Source organism: Micromesistius poutassou (genome assembly GCF_964030765.1).
Source record: "Micromesistius poutassou genome assembly, contig: SCAFFOLD_1626, whole genome shotgun sequence".
Classification (NCBI taxonomy): Eukaryota; Metazoa; Chordata; class Actinopteri; order Gadiformes; family Gadidae; genus Micromesistius; species Micromesistius poutassou.
In genome coordinates this window covers 1-6,003 of record NW_028180416.1, presented here as the reverse complement: position 1 = coordinate 6,003, position 6,003 = coordinate 1, and the positions used below count along the sequence as shown (strand labels likewise).

The window sequence follows — 6,003 nt, the reverse complement described above, 5'->3', positions numbered from 1 at the left end:
CAAACACATAAACCAAAGCAGACGTTAACGTATATTAAGGTAATTAGATAATTTCTGGGTTAACGGCTTTAACCTTGCTAGATGTAGCCTCGCACCGGTGGTGGACATAAAACAGTTTGTAAATCAATACTTCCGCCTTGTGGATTGTCTGAAAACTACAGGGGACCCGAGCAATCAACATTCACCAACCCCCACATCACAAGGTCCGTTGTTGTTGTTACAAGACCGGACAAACACTAGAAACACCTGACTGGGTTTAGTCTGAATCTTTCTTTATGTTTATCTGATTGGATTTACAACATGAAGGGTCTACATAATCACCTAACTTTATCTTAATGCCACCAGCCACTTATATATTCAAAACTATTGTTTTCTACGATATACATTCAGTGGTTAATCTAGGATTTTTGGGGTTAAATACAGTATATGTATAAACTTGGTTGTGATGTGTTGCTGGATCACAATTATTTATTTCCTGCATTTGAAAGAGTAAAACAGCAATACAGAGAAACACAGACATTAAACAGAAGACAGGGATGCGTCTTGATTTGATTGACTTTATTTGTAAGGCACCAGAAAGTCCTTCCTTACTGCAGAACATTCCGTTGTATTTATAGTAAATGTTTTAACTTTTTTTTTATGTCACCTTTTTCCTTTAAATGAAGCTATGAGATCATGACACAAAACATTTTTTTTTTTTGCTAAAGTACACACTTTCAGGTTTTACATTATACACAAAATAAGTATTTTAAAAAAAGACCTTTACAAAGCTCAAAACTCTTACGATGCTTTACACAATAGGGAGGGGGGGGGGGGGGGAGGGGGGAGGGGGGAGGGGGGAGGCTGGAGCCACAGGACAGGGAAGTGAGGGGGGTCAAAGGGCGGAGGTCCATCTTAATGCATCCCCCACCATCACCCACCCCACCCAGCCCGCCCGGTGTCACGTCAGGTACTGTAACACAATAGCACAACAACCCTCCAGGCCGGAGGCAGAGAAGATGCAGCCGTATACACATAAAGCTTTCTATGCGCGGTGCCGGTACAGAGGCGTCGACAACCCTGGTCTACACTCGAAAACAAATACATAGAATTGAATTTGTATTGGATTCCTTTAACAAAAACATCAGTCGTGTAACTCGTTCCTAGTCATAGCGTTTAATATAGAAAAGAAACAAACAAAAAAAAAAGAAACGTAAGTGCATTTGGTCAGAGTTTGAATTAAACATCCTTTAGAAAATAACACACCTTTCGCTAGAAAGAATTCGATCTATAAGGTCCCTATATTGAAGACATGCACGTGTGTGTGTGTGTGTGTGTGTGTGTGTGTGTGTGTGTGTGTGTGTGTGTGTGTGTGTGTGTGTGTGTGTGTGTGTGTGTGTGTGTGTGTGTGTGTGTGTGTGTGTGTGTGTGTCAACAAGCGCGGTACGTACCTAGATACATACGGTAGCGGGCTGGGTGGCGGTGGTGTTTGACTAGCGGTATTCACAGGCCAGATAGAGCATATTATTAGGAGTACTATTCAGTAACAGCAATGCATCTTGTGTTGTATTTTTTTTTTTTTTCATCCATGACTGAACCTAAAACAGCTTTTTAACACTTGTTTTTTGTATACACACAAAACGTACACCGTAAGAGGAGCGTCATATACTGCGAGTCCCAAAAACAGAAGTCTTCCTCATCGCCTTTGAAGAAGACGTTTGTTGCATGACCGCCTGCCCTTTGGTCCACAGACCTAACATTCGTCTGAGCTGACAATCCCGTCCTCAATTTCATTCCTAATTCATCAAAATGAGGTCCAATGATGACCTGGAAGTAAAACGCTTTGTATTCAGAATCATCGCAAATCAGGGCGATTGTTTTTGACATGGAGGAATGGAAGTCTCCATCACAGTGGAAAACCCATCCAAACAGAGGTGTTGGGGACTGATATGGGTGTGTGTGTTTGTATACAGGTGTGGAATGTGCTCAGGGGAACACAACACGTATATAGTGTGCGGACCACCCCTTCACAGGTGTATGGATAATAGCTGCTCAACTCTGAGCCAGTATCTGTTACCAACAGCTAAAGCGTCAAACTAAAAAGCCCGCTGACGTGAAGGAAGTGGGTCACGAGCAAAGCTCAGTGTAGCCGTTACTGCTTGTGCTTTGTCCGTCTGTTCAGCACCAGTCAGCCACCGGATCTCACGCCGAGAGCTGCTGGTCAGCTGTGTTCGTTTCATACGGTTTATATGTACAAAGGTTCTTTTACACCTGAATTCAACGGGAAAAAGTGAGAAATGCACGTGGGAGGGGCAGATGTTTGCCATATTTTTCCGAATGGGTTCTTGGTTTTGTTCCTGCTATGACTAAAAACAGACCTGGAGAGAATAGTTTCCCGAAATAAACCGTGGACTTAAAAAACTCAACAAAAAAAACCTCAGCACATATTGTTATGAAAGTCAACTCTGTGTATTTCGCTGAGTACCATCTGCAGTCCTGTCTGGCATTGTCCTGTCCTTGTTTTTTTTTTTTGGTGTTATTTTTATATTATTTTTTCCATCCATCCTAACCAGCGGGCTATGGTACACTCTCTCAAAGACACACAGTGCCCCCTGCTGTCAGCGGCACTCGCTGCACCTTCTCACACCTCTGCGTATTTGCACTTCATACTAGTGCAGACACAGGATGGAAACATGACGAAAGGAGGGAGGGAGAGTGGGTGTGGGGGGTGGGGGGGGGGGGGGGGGAAGGGGTGGCACGAGAGGCTAGGGTCGGGGCGGAGGCCACAGAGTCCGGGAGCCAGGTGAGTTGGTTTTATCACACAAAGTGCCAGCTCGGCACTCTCCGGTGACTGCAGCTGTGGAATTTAGAGTACCCTCCCCAGTAAGGTGAAGGTTGCACACAAAGCAAGCGCACCCGCCACTGGCACCCCGCTGAGGTGTGTGTGGATCGGGAGCAATAGAAGGACTTAGTAACCAAAATAAAAACAAGGCATAAATACAAGTTGTTAAATGCTGCGTTTGTGTTTCCCGATTAACCGCGTTAGTGTGACGGTGGCTCTAAGAGGCTTGAATTCCTCCCTTACCAATCTAAAATTTGGGATTGTACAAAATAAAAAGTGTTGACTGTGCTGTGGACGGACCACCGCAACGCGAAAAAGCAGCCTCTCCTTCACCACAGGGCCGAGAGGACCCTGTTCAAACAATACTGATCAAACAAAACCTTTCCCTCTTCTTTTTTTTTTTTTTTAAACATGGCGCTATAATATGACTGGAAATAGATGCAGACCGTTCCCTGCATCTCACGGTAAAATTCACGCACGGCTACTGATCTTCTCACTCAACTGTTGTTGTTGTGTCGTCGTTTGTTGGCTTGTTTTTAAACAGAAAAAAAAAGAAACCAAAACAATGGAATCTTGCAGGTATCCATGCAAACTACCTCATAGCTTGTCTACACCTCCAGATGACCCGAGCACAAAATTACACCCTTACACAAGTTCACACTTAAAACCCAGAGGACCGCAGGCCCACACGACGACCCTGTCTGCACAATGACAATGGCAGGTAAGCACGTAGGTCTGTGTTGAACAGCTTCTGTATGGTACATTCAAATGTACAGAGCCCCTCTGCTTCACAAGAACACTTAGAACAGAGGGCCAGAGGGAGGGAGGGAGAGAGGGAGGGAGGGGGAAATAATGGAAACAAAATGGCCGGAAAGAGAAAGAAAACCGTATGGTGGAGAGAGAGAGGGGGAGGGAGGGACTGAAAGTAGGGAAGGGACTTGAATCAAAAGGGTAGCTGTGATTAAAAAAAACCCAACCAAATAAAACATTGAAATCCAACTTGGAAAATCAATGGAAAAAACCCACAAAAGGTAGATCAGGATGAAATACAAAAGATGGCATAAAAAGAAGAGTTCAGTGTGATCGTGAGAGACGGGGGGCAGAGAAAGAGACAAAGAAATAGGCAGAGGCAATCGAGGAGAAAAAACAAAACTATAGTATATATGGGGCAGGGGGGGGGTAGTGAGGGGTAGGTGAGGTGGGGAGAGAGGGGGGCAGGAGGAAGCAGACAAACACTAGGCAGGGGGGTGGAGAAGGGAGGGTGGGTGACAGGTAAGGGACATGGGGTGGAGGGGGGGGTGGGGGGGGGTTTGTGGAAAGAAATCGAAAGGGGTGAGGATAGAGGGAGGGAGGGAGGAACAAGGGAGGACGCCTCTCTAATCGGACTTGTCCCCGTCGTCGTCGCGGTGGCTGTCAGCCCCGTCGCGGGAGGCCTTCTCCTCCTTGGCCAGCTGGGCCTGGGAGGCCAGGATGGAGGAGAGGGAGAAGAGGCCGGACGAGGTGGTGACGGCGGGCAGGGCCGGCTGGCTCAGGCCCAGAGGCAGGGGGGTCATGGGCAGGGCCAGCCCCTGGAGCTGGGACAGCTGGTGAGCCTGGAGCTGCTGCTGCATGGAAGACCAGCGAGCAGAGCGGAGGGGCCGGGCCGAGAGAGAGAGAGAGAGAGACAGACAGGGAGACAGAGCGAGAGAGAGAGAGAACAGGGGAAGCACAGTCAGAGCACACAGGGGCCCACACCGATCGTGTTCACACTCAAGAGAACACCACACACGGACAAATTACAGTGTGAGCCGATACAAAGTATTCAAAGCCTCCAATGTGTAAAACTACTGTACATTACACCCCGTTTTTAATATGAGCCCCATCGGGCCCCCAGCAGCTTAGCCACAGCGGGGTAAATCGACCAAAAATGAATCACTGCTAAAATGCTAAATGGGTTACTGTAAGAACAAGCGCTTGCATATTCGTTTAGCATGAATTTAAAACAGTAAATGAGTGCGTCAAGCAGAGCTCTGAGCTCAGCTACCAGAAGACAAGGAACACTGTTCCAACCACATGTTAGACGATAAAACCCCAGTGTTGAGTTCCAAACAAGCATGTTCTAAATCAAGCAGGCAAGTGAAAATAAAAAAAATAATGCAAATGGAAGGGACAAAAACCACCCCCTCCTCTATTGCACAACCTCGTCTGGTCCACATTCATCTTCTCAACGTGAAGCCCCATGCGATGAGACAAAGGGGAAGGCGTCTTTGCAAAGCATGCATCACGGTGATGGAGTGGCTAGGCTACAGCTAACACTGGACCTCTTGCAAATGATGGAGGGCCGGGGCAACCCTGCACTAGACCTTTAATAAAATGATGGAGTAGCTAAGCTAAGCCACTACTAAATCCATAGCAAAATGATGACGTAAATATGCTCGCTAAAATGAGAACAATAGCAAGGGAGCGAGTGTAGCTAGCTATCTGGCGTAGCTAGCTACACAACACTGGTTAAAAGAGGCGAGCCAGCTGGTTTTAGTTGTCTAATGACTTACTGCCAACTAGTCCATAGCCAAAATGATTGTATTAGCGCCAATTTGGAAAACAATAGGTTTTACCAATTTTATGTTGCGTGTTTTCCAGCCTGGCTGAGGATAAAGTGTCATATTCAGCTGGGTAAAGGGCCGGCCCGCCGGAGCCCTTGGAGACATACGACTGTGATCAAGGGCCGTACAAATTACCGTGACACGACTATTTTTACTACACCGGCGCAGCACGTTCCAGTGTTTAAAGGCGATAAACCATTGATCGATAACAGCCGATGGGCTCACAAATAAAAAGGGGTGACAATGACAAAGTGTTGCAGTCGGCTGGCGAGCGGTGGGGCGAGGGGGCCAGAGGGCCGCAACATCTTACCCTGATGATGGAGTTCATCTCTGGGGGGGTGACCTGCTTGGCCCTCTCTATGGCCCCCAGGACCTGCTGCTGGTGCTGGGGTTGGATGGGGGGGGGGGGTGACAGACAGACAATGAAGGAGAGACGGGGACAAGGCAGGGGGAGGGAGGAAGAGAGAGGTGGAGAGGTTAGATCAATATCAATTGTCCCCCAACAACGCCTTTTATTGGGACTGGGCTTTTCATTCAGTCGCACACGCGCGGACACATGCAGATACGCCGGGGGGGGGGGGAAGAGAGAACACACACACA

The 6,003-nt window shown here is 47.4% G+C and overlaps 1 pseudogene across 1 annotated transcript; it reads right to left on the bottom strand.

The window, feature by feature from the left end:
* Window positions 1-543: 543 nt before the first annotated feature.
* LOC311370820 (TLE family member 5 pseudogene) lies at window positions 544-5,788 on the bottom strand (annotated as a pseudogene). The gene is made up of 2 exons (XR_014684298.1): window positions 5,714-5,788; window positions 544-4,425 (listed from the first exon to the last, which is right to left on the bottom strand). The product of XR_014684298.1 is annotated as a TLE family member 5 pseudogene (transcript).
* Between the last annotated feature and the right edge of the window lie 215 nt (window positions 5,789-6,003).